General features: G+C 40.5%; 1 non-coding gene and 1 pseudogene across 1 annotated transcript; one reads left to right on the forward strand and one right to left on the reverse strand.

The window, feature by feature from the left end:
• The first annotated feature begins 1,087 nt into the window (after positions 1-1,087).
• Positions 1,088-24,263, forward strand: LOC130034733 (Y-box-binding protein 1-like; annotated as a pseudogene).
• TRNAV-CAC (transfer RNA valine (anticodon CAC)) lies at positions 9,114-9,185 on the reverse strand. Its single transcript has one exon. It is a non-coding gene; the product is annotated as a tRNA-Val (tRNA).
• Positions 24,264-25,952: the final 1,689 nt, after the last annotated feature.

The raw sequence follows: 25,952 nt of genomic DNA on the forward strand, positions 1-25,952 counted from the left end.
CAACATAAGATTTGGGGGATTGAACACAGGACAGGGCAAGTTCCCTATCTCTCTGGCCTCAGCAATGTATTTTTCAGTCTGGTACTATTGAGCTATAAAATCAGGACAAAATTATTGCCTTAACCAAAATATCTAAATATCAAACATTTAAAAGTAATGTGAATACACATTTTTGCATGGATTCAAGCAAACAATGTATAAACCAAATGGCTCTATTCTAGAGTGAAATTACATTGATTCAACTCATTCTCTAGAAGTATTTTAAGGGAGGGATATTTTACTTTTTGCTCTCTGGAGATTATCATTCCCATTGAGATGGCCAAACTTGAAAGAAAAGTAACTACTTGAGCTTCCATGTAACCCAGCAATTTTTCCCATCTTTCATCATTTATTCACCAAATATATTACAAGGGCCCCAAAACACAATACAGAAAAGACATCTATACCCAGCACTACCTGGTTATAACCCAAATGCTCAAGAACATATGACTGGAATAAGAAATGATGGTACATTTACATAATAGAATACTACTTGGCCATAAAAAGATTAAGCCATGATATTTGCTAATATATGGATGAATCTGTAAATATGTCATATATTTATATAAATATATCAGATATTTATACACTACAATATACTACTGTGCCATGGAGTGATAGCACAGTGGTAGAGCGTTTGCCTTGCATGCAGCCGGCCAGCTGAGCCGGGTTTGATTCCTCCACCCCTCTCGGAGAGCCTGGCAAGCTACTGAGAGTATCTCGCCTGCACGGCAAAGCCTGGTAAGCTATCCTTGACGTATTCAACGTGCCAAACACAGTGACAACAAGTCTTACGACGGAGATGTTACTGGGCCCACTCGAGCAAATCGATGAACAATGGGAGGACAGTGCAGTTCAGTGCAGTGCAGAACTGAAGTAGAGGGAAAGGAACCGACAGAGAACTGTCTCACTCAGATGTGGGATATAAAGAAACACAACAAGGGAATAACTAAAGCCCAAAGGGAATAGTTACAAAGAGCAGGAGAACTGGTCCTTAGTAGGAAGCTTGTTTAGTTGGTGAGAAGAGGAGGTCAGGGAAAGGACTACAATGATGATCGAGAGAAGTGGTCACTTTGGATCAGGACTGGATGTTGAAAGGAGGTAAAGTGACATGCATGATACCCTACTAGTAAACAGGATTGTAGACCACAGTGCCTAAAAGTGGGGGGGGGGGAGAAAAAGAAAGAGTGACAGCCGTAGATGAAAGCTGGGGTGCAAAAGGGAAACTGGGACATAGGTGGAGGGAAGTGGACTCTAGTGAAGGGATTGGTGTTGGAATTTAGTGTGACTGAAACTTAATCATGAATAACGGTGAAATTAAGGTGATTTCATTTTATAAAAAAAGGAACTATTTAGAAGGTGTGACAGTTGCTACACAAAGTATGGAAAGCAATAGCCTATTGATGAAGTGTACTGAAAATTCACATCCAGCTGTGAGGTTTGAAGAAGGCACCACACGGAAAACACACGTGAGAAAAAGACGGTGGAATGGTGGCATTTTGAAGGACAAAATATAGTAAGGGGTTTGATATTTCTGACATAACAAATTAATTAAAAATGGTTTAAAATAAAAATAATAGCAATAAAATTAAATTACCATTTAATGAGCACTTACCATGCTATATATATGTTAGTTAAGAAATCCTCCTGGAGAAACTGGAGAGATAGTACTATAGCTAGGGATCTTGCCTTTCATGTGAATGACTGGGGCTGAATCCTGGGCACCCCCTACAGCTCCCTGAACCCCACCAAGAGTGAACACAGAGTCAAAAGTAAGCTCTGATGACTGCTGGGTGTGGCCCAAAAAGAAAATTCATAATGGAGACCACAGAAAATGCTTATTATTAAACCTATTTAACTGGTGAAGCTAATGCTCAGGAAAGCAAAATATCTTGCTCAAGTACATACAGTCAGTACATAGTTTGACACTTCGATTTCAAAGTGTCAAAAGGTTTCTAACAAAAAGGAAAACTGCTATGAGTTTTATAAAATTCTCAAATCCTCAGAAAGTCAGAATGTCTGTAGCTAGATGTTAGTACTTGTCAACCAAAGGAATGCAGAGATGAATCTAATTCAGCCAATTCAGAACTTCTATTAGGCAGCAACTCTGCTCATTATCTATTTTTCAGTATCTAGCTCAAAAAAATTAGAAAAAGAGTAAAAGAGCCATGCACAATGCAGTTCTATTATTAAGTACATGTTCAGAATCTTTTAGTTTAGAAATGTTGTCAACAATGGCATCTTCCCATGTTGCTGCAATAGTGCCAAAGAGTTCCCAGTTGGTGGTCGTTCTGGGAGTTCTCTTTTTGAACTTTGCAGCCCTTTCTCCCCGCTCTGTGAAGTAGAGTTTTGCACGAAGGAGACGGTGGTCCGATCCCGTTTGAAATTTTGGGACAACAGCGACATCGGTCAGGCAAAATCGTCAATTGAATATGATATGGTCTATTTCATAGAGGAATCATCCACCGGGAGACTCCCATGTCCAACGTTTAGATTCTGCCTTCTGGAACTGTGAGTTACCATGAATGGTCTTGGTCGACATGATGAACTCAGACAGTCTCTCACCCTGTTCGTTCCATTCTAGGCCATGGGTCCCGATGTGAAGTTCTTCAGCTGATCTTCTCGGTCCTATCTTGGCATTAAAATCACCCACGATGATCTTGTAGAAGGTGTGGTCTTCTTTATAGAACTTCTCCAGCTACATGTAGAACTTCTCGATTTCTCTTTCATCATAATGAGATGTTGGTGCGTAGACAACGAAGATAGAAACTGCAGGCAGTGAGCTACATCTATTCAAATGTAAACGTCTGATTCTGGTTGCTAGGCATTCGAATGAGTCAATGCTCATGGCCAAGTTTGTGTTGACAAGGACACCGACGCCTCCAACACCTCTTTGATCGCATGTTCCGAGGAACAATTCTTCTCCAGTGTCTAAAACAGCATGGTGAGATTCGTGCCTTCTTGTCTCGGTTAGACCAATGATGTCGTACTTGATCATTCGCGCTTGTACCATCAGGTCCTCGATGGATGCATCTGATGCTAGCGTACGTGCATTGAAAGTACAGATGATCATTTTTGTCTTCCTTCGTTGTGGCAGCCTAGTTCGGCCTTGAGATTTTGTCGGCCTCTCCTTTCTCATCCTTCTTAGTGCTGCCATGTCGGTGAAGCCTTCAGGGTCAGGTGAATGAGACCAGTTGTAGTTACTGGTTTTGGCATATCGAATACACAATGGATAGCTTGCCAGGCTCTTCCATGCGGGCGGAATACTCTCAGTAGCTAGCCAGTCTTTCCGAGAGGGATAGAGGCTTTTGGAGCTACTTCTAATCACCCTTGTAGATGTTACCATATTTGAACCCTATCAAATATGGTACGACAATTAAGGAAGATGGGTATTTAGTGTCTTATGATGGGTCTGGAAAAGCGTCCTGGAGTGTGGCGATGGCTGGGTAGTGGAGGTAGTGTCGAGGAATATGATCGACTGGTTCAGCACCTCCATGAATGTGCGAGGAACGCCAAGAGAGAGATAGCCACAAAAAAATGCCTGTCTTCGAAAATTCTTGAGCTAATTCGCCAGCGTGGTTTGGCGCATGCCTCAGGCAACTCCAAACTAACGTCTGAGCTCGCAAAACAGTGCAGAGATGCGATCAAGGAAGACCTCAAAGAGAGAAGAAAAGAAGTGCTGGTAGATGTGGCAAAAGCTGGGAAAAGTATTCGTAACGCCCTCCTGTCCTTCGTCAACCACAAGACCAAGATGACTTCCCTCCGACGTCCTGATGGATCCATCACATCCTTCAGAACGGCAATGGAGAAGATTATCCATGACTTCTACTCAAATCTCTTCGATAGCCATGTCCACTTGCCAACATATCAAATTCCACAGGTTGGATATGTCATTCCCAACATTCTCCCTTCCGAAATCTGACACGCCATTTCGTCCGTAAAGAAGCAAACAGCACCCGGCACAGACAAGGTCTGACCCAAACACCTGAAGAACCTGCCATCAGTACTCATCAATACACTGGCTCGGCTCTTCACTCGCTACCTGTCTGAATGCAAGGTTCCGTCCCAATGGAAAACCAGCAGGACTGTACTACTGTTCAAGAAGGGAGACATCCATGCCATTGGCAACTATTGCCCAATCTGCCTATTGTCTATCATCTACAAGTTGTTCACTCGAGTCATCCTAAATAGGATTGGCAGAACACTAGATGAAGGACAACCATGCGAGCAAGCCAGGTTCCACAAAGGATTCAGCACCATCAACCATATCCACACGATAACCAAGCTCATTGAGGTTTCTCGGGAATTCAAGATGCCGCTCTGTTTAACGTTCATTGATTTAAAGAAGGCCTTTGATTCTGTTGAGACAGAAGCAGTCATTGAAGCCCTAGCCAATCAGGGCATACAAGCCCAATACATCAAGATCCTCCGTGAGTTGTATTGCGGATTCACTACCAGGATCTCACCATTCTACAAAGAAGTGATCGTTGATGTCAAGAGAGGGGTGCGGCAGGGTGATACCATTTCACTGAAACTCTTCAGTGCCACCCTCGAGAACATCATGCGACGACTGGAATGGGAAGGAATGGATGGGAGTGAAGATAGATGGTCGGCAACTACACCACCTCCGCTTTGTTGATGCACTGTTTTAATAACACCAAACATCAGACAAGCGGCACAAATGCTGGCCAACTTTGACCATGAGTGTGGAAAGGTAGGACTACAGCTGAATCTTACGAAGACAATGTTTATGAGAAACAGCCTCATTCCTGATGCCCCATTCGCTCTCAATGGAACGACCATCTCCGAATGCAACAGCTATGTGTACCTAGGTCGAGAAGTCAACATGACAAATGACCTGGCACCCGAGCTGTGCAGGAGGAAGAGAGCAGCTTGGAAAGCCTTCAAGAACATCGAAGAAATAGCTAAGAGGACGAAGAACCTCCGGCTCCGGGCACATCTCTTTGATTCCACTGTTCTTCCTGCATTAACATATGCCTCAGAGACCTGTGCCCTAGCAAACAGGATGACAACGCTATTCAGGTCTCCCAAAGAAGAATAGAAAGAGCTATGCTTGGAATATCACGTTTCACTCAAATGAGAGAAAGAATCCGGAGTTCTGACATCCATCGACGATCAAGAATCAGGGACGCTGTCTCATTTGCCAAGGTGTCAAAAATAAGATTGACTGGTCACGTAATGAGATTTAAAGACGGCGGCTGGAATAGAGCTGTTACTGACTGGATTCCACGGGATGTCAAAAGACCGCGTGACCGCCCACCTACCAGATGGTCAGACTTCTTCGTCAAGATCATGAACGATCGGTTTTAGTGTCTTCATGTTCCCAGAGTGAACAGATGCCATTGGGCTACAGTAGCATGCGACAGGGACAAATGGAGACGTTACTGGCGCCCGCTCGAGTAAATCGACGACCAACGGGAAGTTAAGTGATTAAGTTTAGAAAAAATTCTTTGAGTCATAATTTACAAAATTTAAACCATCGTAGATTTGTGAGAAAGCTTAATACTTTAAATTAAAAAAAATTAGGGCTGGAGAGATAGCACAGCGGGCAGGGTGTTTGCCTTGCATGCGGCCAACCCAGGTTCGATTCCCAGCATCCCATATGGTTCCCTGAGCACCTCCAGGAGTAGCTTCTGAGTGCAGAGCCAGGAGCAACCCCTGTGCATTGCTGGGTGTGACCCAAAAAGCAAAAAAGAAAAAAAATTAAAAAAATTAAATTTGTGTAATCTGTCTTTCGTTTCTGAACATCCTCTCATAGTATTCATCAAAAATATGGAAATCATATTAATTTTCATAGTTGTCTATAATGAAAATCATTTTCCATATTTGTGCTCAAATGATCAGTGAGTAGCACCCAATATCCTGTAAATGAAATTATTGTCAACTTTTAGAGAATGAGTCAAACTTTTTGTTTGTTTTTTTTTGGGCCACACCCAGCAATGTTCATGACTTACCCCTGGTTCTGCACTCAGGAATTGTTCCTGGTGATGTCCCATACAGGATGCAGAGATTGAATTCCCAAGCAAGCTGCCTGTAGGGCAAAAGATGTACTCGAAGTACTATGGCTCTGGCCTCTAGAACTTAACTTTTTTTTTTTTTTTAATAGAAACTCATCTCTAAAGTCATCCACATGCTGACTTGACGCTCCCACAGGCAGAATCTCTTCCATTTTCATCCTTTGAGTTTTGTCTCTGCCTTTTCCCTTTAGCTGAGATAAAAGTCCAGATTGCCATCTGGAATCCCTATGCTAAGGTTACTAATTATTCTTTCTATTTTTACTGCTCATGCCATTTAGAGGAAAACTTCCTGATTGACCAGGATGAATCTCCAAGGGATCAGTGGTGTTTTCTTATCTGAGAGTCAAGAAGAAGGCAGACAACAATCTTTCCGGTTTGGTTAAAGAGCAACGTTTCTCAGAGGCCAGAGGTCCCTTCAGCTCATGGTTGAGTGACTTCTCCAGCGACCATGGATTGTGAACAGAGAAACTCAGAGCTGCCCAGCTTGTCTTTGCTACAGGCAGCTCTGTTCTCCTTCACCAAGAAAGGACAACACTAGCTAAGGGCAGGAAAGCACCAAGAAAGTATGTGCATAAGATTTTTGGATGGCAGCAAAGATATCTGTGCAAACAACTGGCTGAAGATGATTAGACTGCTTGGAAGAAGTCTGGATTTTTTTCTTAAACAACCAGTGCGTAGACTCTTGCTCTGCTGAAATGAACTGCCAGTTGTGTTGCATAAGGGCGAGTTTCAGCAACCAAGGAATCATATGTGAACTCTACCAGGACAGAAGATTTTCTGCAGAGAGTAACCCTTATTTGTATAGGATGATCTCAGTTAACATATCCTTGGAATTCAATTGCAAATGTAAAGATGGTACAAAGTCCCTAGGTCACTGGGTAATTTGATGCACTGAATACAGTTCTTGATAATCTTTTGCCACAGAGGAGGTATTTGTGAAAGCTCCCTGGTTTGGGTTGAATGCTGTTCACTTTAAGTCATTTAAAAAGATGCATGAGTAATTCCCATCTTTAATTGTTTATTCATCAAATAAATTATTTATGCCATTTTTTTATTGTGGCTGTAATCCCGAAGACCTCCAAGTACACTGAACACTCTCTTTTTCTTTATCTGACTTTGATATCATAGTCATAACTATCTCTATATAATCAGCACTAAAATTTTAACCATAATATCAGTATGAATCAATTATCACACAGTATCCATTGAGCATATTTTTAGATGACAGCATTAAGTTTAGAGAATATAAAGGTAAGGAGATTTTATTCATGCTGTAGAAGTTGCTTCCGACTGTTTTACCCCTACTGGATTTCTCTTCTACCTGTACCCTCAAAAAGACCCCACCTTGCCTTTGATCCTCATATCAGTCATTTTTCCAGTCTGAAACTAGCATCACTGGCAGTAGCTGCTCCCTTTGGGCTGCTGGGCAAGGAAAATGAGGGTCAGGTAGCAGAAAGTACATGTGTCCTGGTAAATTCCAAGCAGGCACTTTGAGAAACTGACAAAAATGAAATGAAACTCAGCAAAACCAAACAAAGGATGTACCAATAAGAAAAGCACTCTCAGAAGAGATACTTGTCACAACGCTGTGTGAGTGTCTGTGAAATCAGATATCCATGCTTTCCCATTACTCCCAGTCTACTCCCAGCCTGGCTGACTTTCTTCTTACTCAAAATGTTTGAGTTGGGGGCCAGAGAGATAGCACAGTGGGCAGGGCATTTTCCTTGCATGAAGCCAACCAAGGATGGATCTCCGACATCCCAGTCCTCCAGGCATTACCAGGAGTAATTCCTGATGTAGAGCCAGGAGTAATCCATAAGCGTCTCCCAGTGTGACCCAAAAAGAAAGAAAGAATCTCTTTATATCTCACACAGATAAAAATGTGGACACTTGAAAAAAAGAGAGATAATAGGATTAATGATAGGAATAAATCATGGGCTGAAAGACATTCAGTATTATAAAGACCCTCCTTTGAAGCATAAAAAGCAAAGTTCTATTGATGAGTTTGGTTAGGGCTTTACAGATCTTGTACATCAACACTTTATAAGAAGTATTGTGTGCAAATATTTTCTTTCCTTCAGTAGGCTGCTTTTTATTTGAACTTGGGCTTCTTTCTCTGTGCAGAAACTTTATAATTAGATATAATCCCATTTGTTTTTTTTGTTGTTGTTGTTGTCTTTGCCATTGTGGTCATTGCCTTGAAGATTCCTCTTCAGTCAATTTCCTGGATATTGTAAACAGAAAGAAAATTTTTAATTAAATTGAAAATTTTTAAAAGAAAATTTTTAATTGAATTAAATTTTTTAAAAGCAAGGTTCTGGTCCCTTGGTGGTCTCATATCTCCTTGCTTTATACTTTAAATTAATTTCCATTATAATTTTAGTCTTTTAAAAAATGAATGCAGGTCACATGATATTGGGTTGAATTTTCTTCAGTTTTAATGCTCCAGGTTCCAAGGGGGACGTACTGGCTGTCTGTCACAGCAAGCATCTTCTATGCAAATCATCAGGCTTCCTTTACTCTTCCCCAAAAGTAATTTTGCATCCCCTGCATTAAACAGTACCCATCATGGCTATGACAGTTACAGAATGATTCTTGATGGAAATTGCAGAATGTTCTATACTCAAAGAGCTGCAGGTCTGTCCATCTGAATCAATGAGCAAATAGGAAGAACCCTTTTCTAGTTAGAAATGTTTCCTTAAAAATGACCCCAAGGGACCACCAGGAGTGATCCCTAAGCGCACCTGGGTGTGCCCTTCTCCAAAACATACATACATACACACACACAAACACACACACACACACACACACACACACAAACACACGGAAAAAGAATGAAGCTAAAGAAAAAAAGTGCCTGCTATAGAGGGAGACTGGATAGTGTATGGGAAACTGGGGACATTAATGGAGGGAAGTAGATACTAGTGAGGGTATTGGTATTGCAGTGTTGTATGCCAGAAACCCAATCATGAATAACTTTATAATACTTTGTAATTTATGGTGCTATAATAAATATTTTTAAAAATAATGTTTGAATGTTTCCGCCCGGGATCGAACCGGGGACCTTTCGCGTGTGAGGCGAACATGATAACCGCTACACTACGGAGCGGGTAGGGCATTCGCCTTACAAGTGGCCAACATGGCCGACCCGAGTTCGATTCCTCCGCCCCTCTCGGAGAGCCCGGCAAGCTACCGAGAGTATTCGATATGCCAGACACAGTAACAACAAACTCTCCAATGGAGACGTTACTGGGCCCGCTCGAGCAAATCGACGATCAACGGGAGGGCCTTCTCTCTCTAAAAATAAAAAAAGAAAACAAAACAATGACCCCAAGGTTGGAATAATCCTCTAGGCAAAAACAGTTTCAGTCTTTTAGAATATAATCTGGGCAAGTGAAAAAGTACCCAGGAAAAAAAATAGATTAACAGAGTTTAGGGGCTTGTATTTAGATGTAGAGAATAATGTAGGTAAAAATAGAATTAAAAAAATGTGACAAACTTAATCTATGCTTTAACATTTTCTTAATGTCTTACTTTTTTTTAATTTTAAAAGCAGTGATTTCAAAGTTTTTGATAGTTGAGTTGTAGATATATGCTGTTCTAGCACCAATTTGATGTGCTTACTAACTATGCTGTCATCTTGAACAATGGCTAATGTGTTGGGAGCTAGGGTCATTCGGGGAGTGATGTTGTGCTAAATAAATGGCCAGTCTGTGAACTCTCTGATGGCTTCCCAGGAAAAACCTTGGGCAGACCTGGTGTGCTTATTTGTCTCCTTATATGTTGTATTCAAAAGACAACACAGGTTTCCCAGAGTGGAAATAAGGAAACAAAACATAGAGACAAGCAAGCAAGATACATATTCACAGAAACACATGGACTTAAAGAGAAAGCCAGCATTACTTATTAAATTTTAATTTCAAGTACATCACTTTAATACTTGATTTGAAATAGTGGGAAGTATACAAGTGCTTCTGCTGCCGACCTCCAATATATAAAATGTGCTTGCAAGATCATTTCATTTGGAAGCTGAACTAGTTGCAGTTTTCATGGAATGTCATTTTCGTTCTTGACAGCTCAATTGACAAACTAACAGTTGCATTCAGATCTGGAGATTTGGCAGATATTTTCTTGAGAATTAATAAAATGAGACCAACAGTTCAAGGAAAATAATTATTCCTCTTTGTTGCTAATTATGAAATTAAAGCTTTCAAACAAAATTTAGTATTTTGGGAAACTTGTAACCTGCCACTTTTATAATGACATTATTCTAATACTTAAAAAGTTATCAGATGAGATTAATACTAGTGATAGTGCATAATGTTAATTTAAAATCTGATTGACTCTTCTTTCTTCCCCAGGTCAGTCAGTACTAGAAATCCGGGACTTGGCTTTCTCCACTTACATGCCACAAGTGTCCTCTAGGACCCTGGGATGCTCACCACCCCTGAGCCTCTTTCTGTTTGTCTCCAAGCTAACAGTATCTTCAAAGATGACACTCCACTGGCCAAGCAAGTGAAAACAGAAATAGATAAATGGGACTATCCTAAACTAAGAAGCTTCTGCACCTCAAAAGAAACAGTGACCAAAATACAAAGACAGTCTACAGAATGGGAAAGGATATTCACCCAATACACATTCGACAAGGGGTTGATATCAAAGATATACAAAGAACTGGTTGAACTCCACAAGAAGAAAATGTCCAACCTCATCAAAAAATGGGGCGATGAAATGAACAGAAACTTTCTCAAAGAAGAAATCCAAATGGCAAAAAGGCACATGAGAAAATGCTCTACATCGTTAATCATCAGGGAGACGTAGATCAAAACAACAATGAGATATCATCTCACACCACAGAGACTGGCCCGCATCCAAATGAACAAAAGCAACCGGTGTTGGCACAAATGTGGCGAGAAAGGGACTCTCCTTCACTGCTGGTGGGAATGTGCACTGGTTCAGCCCTTTTGGAAAACAGTATGGATGATTCTCAAAAAATTAGAAATTGAGCTCCCATTTGACCCAGCAATACCACTTCTGGGACTATATCCCAGAGAGGCAAAAAAAAAAAAAAAAAAAGAAAAACTACAGCTGAAATGACATCTGCACTTCTATATTCATCGCTGCAATATTCATTATTATATTATTATTATTGAGGGCTGGAGCGATAGCACAGTGGTAGGGTGTTTGCCTTACAAGCAGCCAACATGGCCGACCCGAGTTCGATTCCTCCGCCCCTCTCGGAGAGCCCGGCAAGCTACTGAGAGTATTTCGCCCGCATGGCAGAGCCTGGCAAGCTACCCGTGATGTATTCGATATGCCAAACACAGTAACAACAAGTCTCATGATGGAGACGTTACTGGGCCTGCTCCAGCAAATCGATGAACAACAGGAGGACTGTGACTGTGACTGATTATTATTATTATAGAATATTCAATGAATTTGCTCGAGCGGGCCCAGTAACGTCTCCATTGGAGACTTTGTTGTTACTGTGTCTGGCATATCGAATACTCTCGGTAGCTTGCCGGGCTCTCCGAGAGGGGCGGAGGAATCGAACTCGGGTCGGCCATGTTGGCTGCGTGCAAGGCAAACGCCCTACCGCTGAAATTTGCAAACAAGTGGTAGTACACGGAAAGTATCATGTTAAGTGAAATGAGTCAGAAAGAGAGGGAGAGATATAGAAAGATCGCATTCATTTGGGGAATATAAAGTAACAAAATAGGAGACTAACACCCAAGAATAGCCAAGATAAATACCAGGAGGTTCACTCCATGGGTTGGAGGCAAGCCGCACATGATAGGGGAAAAGGCAGCTCAGATAGAGAAGGGAGCACCAAATAAAGGGTATTGGGAGGATCCTCCCAGGGTGAGAGATGCTTGCTGAAAGTAGATTATAGACCGAACATGATTGCTACTCAATGCCTCTTTTGCAAACCACACCACCCAAAAGTTGCGAGAGAACAAAAGGGAATGCCCTGCTACAGAGACGGGGATGGATGGGGGGGATCAAGAGGCTGGGAGGGATAATGGGATCAGTGGTGGTGGAGAATGGGAATTGGTGGAGGGATGGGTACTCAATCATTGTATAACTGAAACCCAAGCACAAAAATGTGTAAGTCTACAACTGTACCTCATGGTGTTCTCGAGCGGGCCCAGTAACATCTCCATTGGAGACTTTGTTGTTACTGTGTTTGGCATATCAAATACTCTCGGTAGCTCGCCGGGCTCTCTGAGAGGGGCGGAGGAATCGAACTCGGGTTGGCCATGTTGGCCACGTGTAAGGCGAACGCCCTACTGCTGTGCTATCGCTCCAGCCTAAAGTAAATTAATAGAGAATTTTATTCACTTTCATAGGTTTTATTACATTAATAAAATAAGATACAACCAGATACAGAATAGTGCTCTCACGTCAATAACAGCACGCACTACTAGGCATGCTCCTTTTATTTGATATCACTATAGTCAAGAACAGTATTGCAAACATCCCCCCAAAATCCTGGCCTACTCTTTCTCATCATTTACACTTCTATGTGTTATTTATTATTATTATTATTAAATACATTTTATTATTTAGTTATATATGTATGTTTACTCTAAGCAGAAATTCCCCTAAATGCTATGATTTATTTAATCCCATGTCAACCCTATGATGTGAATAAACCTGCATTCTTATCATCCCAAATAGATTGTTGAGGAAATAATGGCACAAAGAACTTCAAGGATTGGTTCAGGGAGGTCAGATAGTGAGTCAGAAATTTTATGCAACAATCTGATTGGAGCATCCAGCATAGAAGAGTGTTTAGTGATTATATTGTGTCTCTCTTAAACTTGGTTTACTGTGCCAAAGTTTAGATACCACGAAAGGGATTGATTTCATACAGCAAATCCAAACAAAAAGACCTGGTAGGAGCTCCTCAAGGTTTTGGTGGTGGGCTTTATCTCTACTGGCTCACATGGGATCTGGAAGATGCAGAGAGTGAGACTCTTTCAATGTCATGCAGTCTGGGCAGGTCTTGGATGCCCAGCCCTGAACCGGTATACAATCATCAAAGTCAGAGCTGCACTTCTCACAAATCAGCTGATTTTAGGGAAAGAGTGCATTAGTTTCCATTCTCCTTTTAGTTTTCTGCTTCCTCTTACTATCCTGCTAGCCCTTGAGTACTTTTTAGAATCTAAAAATATGCTTGTAGACCTTTTTAGACACTTGAAGTAAGAGATTAGTCTGATTAATTTGTTGTTTTAAATACTAATATAGAATATGATATGTATGAAATTGATTCCCTATGAACATAAGTTGTGTTAGTTAATAAGTGTGTTGGACCTTGACAACTTTTATGATCTTCAATGTTTTTTTTCTAAATTGTCAAAAATAGCATCTCAATTCTTTCTGTGGGGTGTTTATTCATTTATGAATTCCCTGCCTGATCGTGTTTAAAATTTCATGATTTCCCAAAACTTTCACTGTGGTAAAGATAGCGCAGTGCCTATCAGATTTTTTAAGGACATGTATTATGCATATATGTATATAAAATTTTATATTTACTCACGTGAGCTCACATCTAATTTTCTCCTCAATTGATAAACCAACTTATCTCTATGTTCCTTAAGTTAGTATTTTCACTGTCCTAAAAAGCTGCATATCATAGTGAAACTTATTACGTGAGAGAAACCAGTGTGACGATTCGTCTTTTTTAGGGTTTAAAATTCTTCATCCCTTAAGCTTCCTTTTATCCCTACTCAAGGTACCTCTCTATTATTAATCAAATAAACCTCTATTCCACTTGGAGAGGCACTTGACCATTTGTCCCTTTGTGGCTGAATTTTCTGATGGTATCTGAATTAACCATTTGTACATTTAACCATCTGTACATTTTATAGTTCTTTAGATGACTCTTCCTGAGTTCTTTATTTTTAAAAATAAATGATAAATAGATTTACTGCAACAGAACCCCTTTGATGTGTTTATTTAAAGACAATGCACATTTTGAACTGTTATGTAACATTTTAGGAAAGATTCAATAACTCTAACATTGGTATATATCCTTCTGAAAGAGGAGCAATCAGCATGTTTTGATTCAAAACACCACTTGGAACCTTGAGCACTTTCCAAGTGACCCCTCAACACCAAACCCCCCACCAAATAAATAAGATAGAGACAGAGTTGGTGCTCCGATTGCAGAATAGGTCCTAAAAGATGCATAAAAAAAGCACTTTAGACCGAGGCCTACCTTCTTTTATTTTTTTGATTACATTTTTTTGCCTTTTTTTTTAAAAAAAGTTTTATTGGATCACCATGAGATACAGTTACAAACTTGCATGATTATGTTTCATTTGAACAATGCTCAAGCACCCGACTGTCCCCCCACCAGTGCACATTTGCTACCACCATTGTTCCCAGTGTCCCACCCACCACCCACACTCTACCCTATTCCCTGCCTCTGTGGCAGGTACAGTTCTTCTTACTCTCTCTCTCTAATTTTGGGCATTGTGATTTGCAATAGATACTAAGAGGTCATCGTGTTTGGTCTTTGGTCTACTTTCCTTTTAAATCCAGTGAGTGGCTTGCTTCTCACAGACCTTAGCTTCCAGAATACATTCTAATGGTTCTCTTTTGTCCACACCCAAATAGCATCAAGAAATTATTGGTTCACCTGTACAGCACCTCTCTTTCACACTTTCTGGAAGAAAGCTAGTGTGTTCAGTATATTTTCTTTGTTTCTACAACCATGTAGCAGAAACAGGAAAAGGTCAAAAATCACAGTTACCTCTTAACCCCTTGAACAAGGTTAGCACTGAATCATTCTCTTAAATGGTACAGGCGGCTGACCTCCCCAGGGTCAGATATTCCAGATTCAACAGGCCCTGAAAACCTGCCTTTTCCCAGATAAGTTCAGGGCCGGGATAAGACCCTAAGATAACTTGTTGTGACTGATGATTCCAGCTCTCATTATTCCCTTGACTTCTGTGTAAGTTTGTAGTTGCAAATGGAAATGGAAGCATTGCTTTTTAAATTAAAATGTTTTGCACTACATGCTTCTATTCAAACCTAGATCTCAAGAATTCCAGGATCAATCCCTGAGAAGAGTTATTTATTTGTGTAGGTATTAGTACAATCTGCTAAGCAGTATAGATAATTCCCTAACAGTATCTTTACAAACAGGAAGCTATAATGTCATTATTCTTTCTTCTGCTAAGGGTGGTGAATGAATGAAATAAAACTTACTCTCACAGGGCAGGATTCTGCACTGAGTATCGAAAAATTGCACACACTTCCACAAATAATAATGTCTACTGGAAGAACAACTGAAATAGATAATTTATATTCTCTCAATGTATTTGGAAAAACTTTGGGTACTTTTGAGGTAGAAGGAAGCACACCTCATTTCGCTCAGGCCTTTCTCCTGGCTCTGTACACAGGTATCACTCCTGGCAAGGCTCAACAGACCATATGAGTTTCTGGGGATTTAACTTGGGTCAGCTGCATGCAAGGCAAGCACCCTACCTGCTATACTATCACTCTGGCTCTAAAATACAATAAAGTGGAAGGTACTTGTGGTATTGTCAATTGAACTTGGTAATGAAACAGCCAGGTATTTATAGAGGTATAGCTGTAAGGGTGTTTGTTTCTAGATGTGGTTAACATTTGAATTGGTACCCTGAGTAATTTTCATTGTGAAGGGTCTAATGGAGGCAGGAACAGATCAGAGTAGAACAGGCTGGTCCTCTTGTAAGGAAGAGAGAATTTTTCCTGCCTGAATATCTTGAGTTGAGATGTCAGTTCTTTTCTTCTTTTGGATTTAAATAGAAACTGGCTCTTGGTGAGTCTTAAGCCAGCATTTAGCCTACATGCCAACTGCAGATCTTGGGGTGCCAATTTCCATAAATGTGTGAGTCTATTCCTTAATATAAATACGCATACACATATATACAAACACACAAATCCTGGTTCTAATCCTCTGAAGAACACTAATAAATTTCTATTCCTTAATCATCCTTTCTGCCTGAGCAGAGTTAAGGCAATTTTGGCAGAATGCTCTCCTATGGAAAACTGGAAACACAGAAGTGATATTGGAGCCAGCGATGGCTAGGCAGGCCTAGAAGGGTTTTGAGTTGTATGCAAAAAACGTCAGGATTGTTGTGAAGGGGCTGTTACTAGAACTGTGGGTGGTAAAGGAAAATATGGTAAAGATTCAGAAATAAAGGGAGAGTGCTAGGGAGAATCTCCCATAATCTTAATCAATAAATACAAAATAATGAAAAGAATCTTGATTTAATCGTGACTGTTTATGGCACCTTTGTTGAGTAATTGATCCAAAATGAGAAAAAAATGTTATTTGAAACTAGACACAAGGTAATCCTTGTTGCAAAACAGGGTTGACTGTTTAGTAGTGTTTGCTAGGCAGTGGGACTTGTGAAAGGTGAGCCATGATGAGGTTGGGCATTCTAGAGAAGCGTTTTATGCAAAATGTTGAACTAACATTTGGAACAGCTTAGGTCTTTCTGATTTTATAGAAAAATTCAAGTGAATAAAGATCTATTGAAGATAGAATTATTAAGGAAAGGAGAATCCAAATTTAAAGATTTGGAAAATTCTCATCCTGTCTCAATTGGGGTGGGAGAAATAGAAAATATATTCCAAAGAAAATAGCAAAGGTGTCACGGGAAATCACTAGATGAAGTTTGAGGGACTATAGGACTGTAGCACTGTCCTCCCATTGTTCATCGATTTGCTCAAACAGCCACCAGTAACATCTCACAACAAATTGTGAGATTTGTTGTTACGGTTTTTGGCATGTGGAATACATCACAGGTAGCTTGCCAGGCTTTGCTGGGTGGGAGAGATACTCTTGGTAGCTTGCTGGACTCTCTGAGAGGGGTGGAGGAATCAAACTTGGGTCGGCTGTGTACAAGGCAAATGCTCTACCCACTGTGCTATCACTCCAGCCCTTGTGGGACTATATACACAGAAATACTACATTTTGTATAGAAAGAGATGGTGATGGGGCGTAAAGAAGAAAGGTTACTAGACTATTTGGAATTCACATGAGACGATCTTAGAGCTATCTGATTTGGAGCATGTGCTCTTAACGTAAAGTGGGTAATGACAAAGAGAACATCAAAGCTGCCACAACCACTGTGGAATGTCCCATCCATAGATATGGACAAGGTGACTTCTTCCTGATCTGATGGAAGGACCCCAGAAGAAATCCATAAATTGAAGGAGTGTGCTCATTCCACAAAGCCATGGTGATAACACTGAAACCAACCCTCTGAAGTGAGCCTGGGAAGCAGGACATGAGCCAAAGGGGGCTATTCTTGAGTCTTTGGGTTTAATGGAATTTGTCTTGGTATGTTTTGAGCTTCTTGGTTACACTGCACCCCTCCCTTCTCCTCTCTCTTGTTTGGAAGGGAATATCTGTTCTATGTGTTTCCCACCATCCTATTTTAGAAAAATACAACTTGTTTGATTTCACAGCTGGAGAGGAATTTTGCCTGAGGATGAATTATACTTCAAGTCTTAAGTGTATCTGATTTAGAGGATCTTTCTAGCCCATGTGAGGACATAGACGGATCATCGACACGAGAAGAAGAGTAAGCCCGAACCAAATCTGCAGGTCTATTAATCTTGAACTTCCCTATTAATGTTGACCTTTCAGAAACTTGGGAAATACAGATCGGTTGTTTTAGTTAACCAATATGTGATACTTGGTTTTGGCAACTTGAGACAGGTGACATCCAGTATTTCCTTTCTTTAGAGAAGCTCTGGTATACAGGTAACAGAATCCTAGAGCATATGAACACTGTGTCACACAGAATCTGCTTTTCACTTTCAGATTCAGTAATGCCAATGGAAAAGTGATCTGCATGTGGTACTGTTTGTTGAAAGTATTCGAGCATAACACTACAGAATAATTCTGAATTTAAGATGCTTGGTAAACAGAACCTAACTAGTTCAAGAAGGGGAGCTGTCCTTTTTTCTTGGGAAAAAATTCAATTTGAATTTCAGGGGTCTCTACAGATTGTTTATATATCTCTAGCCTAAGTTATTAAAATGAAGTTTTTATATCCGCCTAAAGACTCTATGCAGACAAAGTGAGAAAGTGAATCACAGGCCTGAGAAACAAATCAAATGGGCTGCTAACTTCCTGTCCAGAATTTGATCTACTACTTGTAGATACTATTCTCTTCACAAGATAAGGGTATAGTCATTGTCATGGCATCTGCGTCTTCAGCATATTTACCTATTCTTGTATTCTTCACCTTTTCTAAATCCTTGACCGCATATGGTCACCTTAACTCCAGGTGGCAGGGCTCTGGCTTTTGCAGAAGATCTGCACCACCAAAGGCAATAAAAACTGATGAATTGGAGTCCTTCTTTGAGGACTTCAGTTCCAGTTCCATGACTTTAAGCTTATTTTTGTTCTCTCCCACTTAATAACCATATTTCCTTTCTACCCGCCTTCCCTCTGGACTTTTGACAGCATCAGGCATGAAGACAATAGCCCTGCAAAAACTTGCTTAGCTCTATCCTACAATTGTGAAATCACTTACAAACACACATGTATAAATCTCCTGATTGCTATGCTTCTTTACTTGAACCCTAACTGGTACTCAAAACCAACCTCCTTAAAAAGATCTGGACCCCAGGTGAATATTTAATAAAATGAGAGTAAATTACTCTACTAAGATTAGAAATGTTCAGTCCATAGAATCCCAGATCCTTCTATAATCAGACTGCTTCCTTAAATTTCACTGGAGCCAAAACCAAAAGATATAAACTGATACAGTAAACTATTTAACTATATTCAAGGTCATCTTAAACATTGATAGAAAAATACTTCTATCTCATACATAAGGAAAGCAGAAGTTCAAAAGCTTAAATAAACCTGGGCCCCTGGCTGTGTTAGAAGGTGGTTCAAGGTTGAGATTTTATGATACCCATATGGTTCCAGTTAGAGTTGGATGAATGGAAGAAAGCTGTGATGGTTATCAGACTGACTTCCTGGACTCAAATGGAAGGAAGTCATATACATGTAGAATGCTGGAAACTTGCAGATTTGCTTCTCTACCACAGGGACCAATGACTTTCCACAGAATGTATTGCGGAAAAACAGATTCAATGTCACATTTAAGTGCATGTTCATGCACACATGTCAGCACACACACATACACGCACACACTGATACAATGCTAGTATTTCTCTAACACTTCATTTGTATTAATTCAATTAGTAATCAGCATAAACTCTGAGGAGGTAGTATAAGGTAATACAGCTATTTTTTATTTTTCAGAAAGGAAGGCAAGGTATTGTGGAATGAAATATGTTGACAAGGTCACATGGAGTACGTAATGGATTTGGAGTATGGTAATTTTATGAACTGTGTTGTGCTCCATCTCCCTTAAGTCTATAATAGATGTGGGTTTGTCAGATGTGAACTCGACAGTCACCGTTCTTAGTACTATGAGTACACATATCTTTTTCCTTTCCTTTCCTTTTTTTATGGCTGTTGTTATTTTGGGGCCACACCTGCCAGTGCTCAAAGCTTATCCTGGCTCTGTGCTCTAGGATCACTCCTGGAAGAGCCTGGGGGCCCATATAGGGTGCTAGGGATTGAAACCAGGTCAGTGGCAGCCTGGCCATCAGAGTGTTTCTCTGACCCATTATACATTTCAATTTTACCCCCGTCTATCTTTTCTCTCTAGATTCTTAAAATTCCAATAAAATTTTACTCTTCTCACACTCTACTATTTATTTGCTTTATCACAGCAAATAGGATTCTAAAGTAATTCCAAAGACTGAGAACAATGTCTGAAATTCTCCAAATTCCTACTCACTTAATCATTTATTTCCTTGCATGATTCTTATTCAATTCTTCTTCCTAGGATCACTTAATCACTTAATCACTTAACTTCCCTTTAGTCGTCGATTTGCTCGAGCGGGCGCCAGTAACGTCTCCATTTGTCCCTGTCGCGTGCTAGTGTAGCCCAATGGCATCTCTTCGCTCCGGGAACATGAAGGGCCTCAAACCGATCGTTCATGATCTTCAGGAAGAAGTCTGACCATCTGGTAGGTGGGCGGCCACGCGGTCTCTTGACATCCCGTGGAATCCAATCAGTAACAGCTCTAGTCCAACGGTCGTCTTTAAATCTCATTACGTGACCAGCCCATCTGATTTTCGACACCTTGGCAAATGAGACAGCGTCCCTGATCCTTGATCGTCGACGGATGTCAGAACTCCAGATTCTTTCTCTCATTTGAGTGAAACGTGATATTCCAAGCATAGCTCTTTCTATTCTTCTTTGGGAGACCTGAATGGCGTTCTCATCTTGTTTGCGTAGGGCCCAGGTCTCTGAGGCATAAGTAAGTGATCCTAGGATCACTTACTCTATTTCACCTACACTGTCTTGCTGCAATTTCTAGAAACTCTGCCTATTTTTAAATCAACCGTTCTTCAATATCAGGCTTCTATGATGTCTCTTGAAAGTACTGAATCTGGAGACAATCTCTTCTTTCTCAGAGTTTTCACAGCTCGTGATTTATGGATCATGAAATTGTGCAATAATTTGTGCACTTGTCCTATTTTCATGTTAGCAGATTGTACTTATATATACATTACAAATTTTAATGACTGTTGGATATCTATCTTTACACAGTGGTAACCACATCTTTTCTTTTGTGATTATTCACTGTATCTGCTCTCATATAGAATAAGAAAGACCAATTAAAAGTTCTACAGAGGGGCTGGATATATATATAGTTCAGGGATTCAAGCAATTGCCTTGCATGTGACTGATATGATATTTGGGTGATCCCTGGCCCCACATGGTTCTCTGAACATTCACCTAAAGCCACTCACAAATACTACTGAGTATGGATCTGGAAGAACCCTCAGCAAAATGGGGGTGGCTTGTGTGGCTATCACAGGTAGGGTAGCAGGGTTGGTCAGGGAAATTTCTAGAGCATCAGGACCCCCACATTCAAAAACCAGACTGCAATCTTCTAGAGAGATCATTGGTCCTCGCATAGAATGCTGAGAGCATAAAGGTGAAACCTTTCATCATCTGTACTTCTTAAATAGATGCTAGAATGGTTGAAACTATTTAGTTTTCTTTATATGACTGCATCAGTCATACAATAGACCTCTTCCTGTTCCTCTATGAAGCTACTCACATGATAATACTTATTGTTACACACTTGGCATTTTATTACCATTATATAAATAATATGTAATATATAATTCATCAATCACATTTTGCAATTTTGAGATTACTCTATACATCCTCCAGTAGTGATTTCTTTTAGATTTCAAGCATATTGAATCTTTGCATAATTATTAATTTCTAAAAGAAGATCTGTTGTCATACACCTCTGAACTATTTGTATGTCTACATTAAGAAAACATTTATTTATCGCTTTTCCCAATTTTTGGTTGGTTGTTCACTGTTTTGTTTGTAAGTTTTACAAGTGATCTATATAACATGGATATTTAAGTTTTGTCTGATGAATGATAAGGATTGTTTTTCATTAGGAATATATTATTATTTTTTACAAATATTTTACTTCTTGTGAAATAGATATAATTTTTCAGTATGACTCTACATTGAGTTTTTGGTATGTCATTGAATCATACTTCTATTTGAATATGCCTAACATCCAAATTAATCATATTATGATCTTAAAATATACTTTGGGGAGGGGTAAGAGAGAGGCAGAGAGTAGAGTAGGCAGGGCACTTGCCTTGCGTTCAATCAATCTCGGTTTATTCCTGGCTATCAATATGGTTCCCTTAGTCCACAAGGGTGATACCTAAGTGCAGAGCCAGGAGTAAGCCCAGAGTACTATTGGGTGGGATCCCAAACCAAAACATATAGAATCAAGTTCAAAATTATATGTAGGTATTTGTACACATATACTTATTACCCTCATATAATTTTGGGAATAAATATATGTTACATTTTTGGAATTGATTGCCTAAATTTTTTCAAATACCTTTGGATAAGTAGTCATGAGTATACTGGTGTATATTTAACTTTTTTTTCTTTCCAATAGATCTATTTTTAAAATTTATTTATTTTTATTATTAGTGAATCACCAAGGTACAGTTACAGGCTTACAAACTTTCGTGCTTGCGTTTGAATCATACAATGATCGAGTACCCATCCCTCCACCAGTGCCCATTTCCCACCACCAATGGTTCCAGTATCTCTCCCACCATCCCCACCCCATCCCCTCCACCCTACCCCACCTCTGTGGCAGATCATTCCCTCTTGCTCTCTCTCTTTTTGAGTGTTGTGGTTCGCAAGTATTAAGAGGCCATCATGTTCTGTCTATAGTCTACTTTCAGCCCGCATCTCCCATCCCAAGCGTGTCCTCCTAGTTAACTCTTCTTGTAATGTCTTTTAATGCTTAGGTTTGTAATTTTAGTGCTAGTATTAAAATGATTAGGAAAAATGCTTTCTGTTTTTGTGTTTTCTAGAAGACTTTTAATTGACCATTAACAATGTTTAAAAATCATTGTTTGAATTCTTATTTTATTTATTTATTTATGCATCACATCTGGCTATGCATAGGGGTTGCTCCTGGCTCATGCACTCAGGAATTACTCCTGGCGGTGCTTGGGGGACCATATGGGATGCTGGGAATCAAACCCGGGTCGGCTGTGTGCAAGGCAAACACCCTACCAGCAGTGCTATTGCTCCAGCCCCTTGTTTAATTTTTTAATTTACTAATTTTTAAAGTTTTAGGCAACATGTTTTCCAAACGCTGTAGGTAGGGTTTTACGGACACAGAATTCCAATATCCTAGCTCCTACGAAGTGTCATCCATCAGTCCAACCCTCCCTATGATCTCTCTGGCTCTTCTCCAATGTTATGCTTTGTGGCCTTGTTATCCTGCACAGATTTTCCGTGTGTTATAACCATGCAATACAGACATTCTGATTATTTTTCCTAAACATTCTATTACCTTTCCAACAAACTTAAAAGCAAGATATAAAAATGTTACTTTGAGTTCGATCGGTAGCGGGAGCGGAGAGCGGACCCCAAAGAGCCCTGAGCAGCCCCACCACCGCCGCCGACCACCTAGTTACCATCACACCCCCGGAGGAGCCGCAGCTGCCGCAGCCGGGCCCCAGTCACCATCCCGGCAACCAGGAGCACCGAGGCTGAGACTCAGCAGCCACCAGCCGCCCCCGCCTTCAGTGCAGCTGACACCAAGCCCAGCACCACCGTCAGCTGCCTGGACAAGAAGGTCATCACAACAAAGGTTTTGGGAACAGTGAAATGGTTCAGTGTAAGGAACGGATATGGTTTCATCAACAGGAATGACACCAAGGAAAATGTATTTGTACACCAGATTGCCATAAAGAAGAATAACCCCAGGCAGTACCTTCGCAGTGTAGGAGATGGAGAGACTGTGGCGTTTGATGTTGTTGAAGGAGAAAAGGGTGCAGCGGCAGCAAATGTTACAGGCCCTGTTGGAGTTCCAGTGCAAGGCAGTAAAGACGCAGCAGATCATAACCATTATAGACGCTATCCTCATCGCAAGGGTTCTCCACGCAATTACCAGCAGAATTACCGGAATAGTGAGAGTGGGGAAAAGGATGAGGGATCGGAGAGTGCTCCCGAAGGCCAGGCCCAACAACGCCGGCCCTACGGCAGGTGATGGTTCCCACCTTACTACATGCGGAGACCCTATGGGCGTTGACCACGGTATTCCAACCCTTCTGTGCAGGGAGAAGTGATGGAGGGTGCTGACAACTAGGGTGCAGGAGAACCAGGTAGACCAGCAAGGCAGAATATGTATCGAAGCTATAGACCACGGTTCCGCAGGGGTCTCCTCGCCAAAGACAGCCTATAAAAGATGGCAATGAAGAAGATAAGGAAAATCAAGGAGATGAGACCCAAGGTCAGCAGCCACCTCAACTTGGGTACCGCCACAACTTCAATTACTGACGCAGATGCCCATAAAAACCCTAAACCACAAGATGGCAAAGAGACAAAGTCAGCTGATCCACCAGCTGAGAATTCATCTGTTCCCGAGGCTGAGCAGGGCGGGGCTGAGTAAATGCCGGTTTACCATCTCTAACATCATCCGGGTTAGTCATCCAACAAGAAGAAATGAATATGAGATTCCAGCAATAAGAAATGAACAAAAGATTGGAGCTGAAGACCTCAAGTGCTTGCTTTTTGCCCATTGACCAGAACTATCTGCATTATCTATGCAGTATGGGGTTTTTATTATTTTTTTACCTAAAGATGTCTCTTTTTGGTAATGACAAGCGTGTCTTTAGAAAAAGAAAAAAAAAAGAAGCCTGATTTTTCTCAATACACCTTGAAAGGTTTTTAAATTGTTTCATATCTGGTCAAGCTGAGATTTTTAAGAACCTCATTTTTAATTTGTAATGAAAAGTTTACAGCTTGATTTTTTTCAAAAAAGTCAACACACTGCAAGCACCTGTTAATAAAGGTCTTAAATAATAAAAAAAAATCTTTCTTTGAAAAAATATCTTTCTTTGGTTGGAATATCTCAATTTCATTACCACTTTCATTCCATCACTATCACTATCACCCCATTGTTCATCGATTTGCTCGAGCGGGCCCAGTAATGTCTCCATTTGTCCCTGTCACATGCTAGTGTAGCCCGATGACATATTGGGGGCTCCTTCAGGATCAGGGGAATGAGGACCATTCATTGTTACTGTTTTTGACAGATTGAGTACGCCACGGTTAGCTTGTCAGGCTTTGCGGGGCGGGCAGGATACTCTCGGTAGCTTGCCAGGCTCTCTGAGAGGGATGAAAGCTTTTGGGGCATCCTCTAATCACCTTTACAGGTGTTCCTAGTCAGGCATATAGGTGGGTATGATACTCTCAGTAGCCTGCCAGGTTCTCTGAGAGTGATGGGGTTACATGGCAGTTGGTGGATGTAACTGTCTAGCTACTGGAAAGTGGGGGAGCTGGGTGGAGGAGACCCAGTCCCGAACCCAGCAGACTTGGAGATCTCAGGATTTCATTCCATAAAAAAAAAGTTTTTTCTTTCCCCTCCCTTTGTTGTTGCTCTTTCTGCTCTGCACAGTTGGTTGCAGCACTTCTACATTTTGCTTGCAGTCATCACAGATCCATATGGGGTGCCAGGGAGCAAATCAGGGTCGACTGCATGCATGCAAGGCACATATCATACTCTCTGTACCATAGCTCCGTACCACTCCCCTGAGGTTTAAAGAGCCTATGATGGCTTTCAATTTATAGATCACTCATTTTATCTTTCAGTTAATTTTCTATTTTTATGTTGCTTACCATTATATGTTCAATTTTTAAAACTCCACTTCTGCTAACTCCTTATTTCCTGTTTGGAATTCTGAGGGCTCATGTGCTAGACAGCTTTTTGTTGTCCCAAAACTTACTTAGCTTAGCTGTTTTGTTCCTCCAGTATTCATTCGTTTAAAAAAACACGATTTCATTATATTTATAGTGTAAATATATTGGAAATTACAATATTGTTAAAATGTATCCTATGGATATAAAAACATATATTAGACTTCATCATTACAAAAGTGTTCATAAACCTCCACCACTGTCTCTACATCTCATCTCTTCTAGTTTGATCTTTAACCTTCTCCCCTTCCCTGACCCCAGATGTTAATTAGTTCTGCATTCTAATGCCAAGAATTAGTTATTTTTCAATACTGTCATGTCCTTATTTTTGACTCTCAATAATCTCTCTCTTTTAGCTTTAATAGTATTTTATTTTGTAATTTTATTTTTGTTTAGTTTTGTGTGTGTGTCTGTGTTGGTTTTTAGGTCATACCTGGCTGTGCTCAGGGCTACTCCTGGCTTTGTGTAAAGGGATCAGTTCAGGTGGTCCTCAGAGGGGCCTATA

This window comes from Sorex fumeus, unplaced genomic scaffold, assembly GCF_029834395.1.
Source record: "Sorex fumeus unplaced genomic scaffold, SorFum_2.1 ptg000061l, whole genome shotgun sequence".
Classification (NCBI taxonomy): Eukaryota; Metazoa; Chordata; class Mammalia; order Eulipotyphla; family Soricidae; genus Sorex; species Sorex fumeus.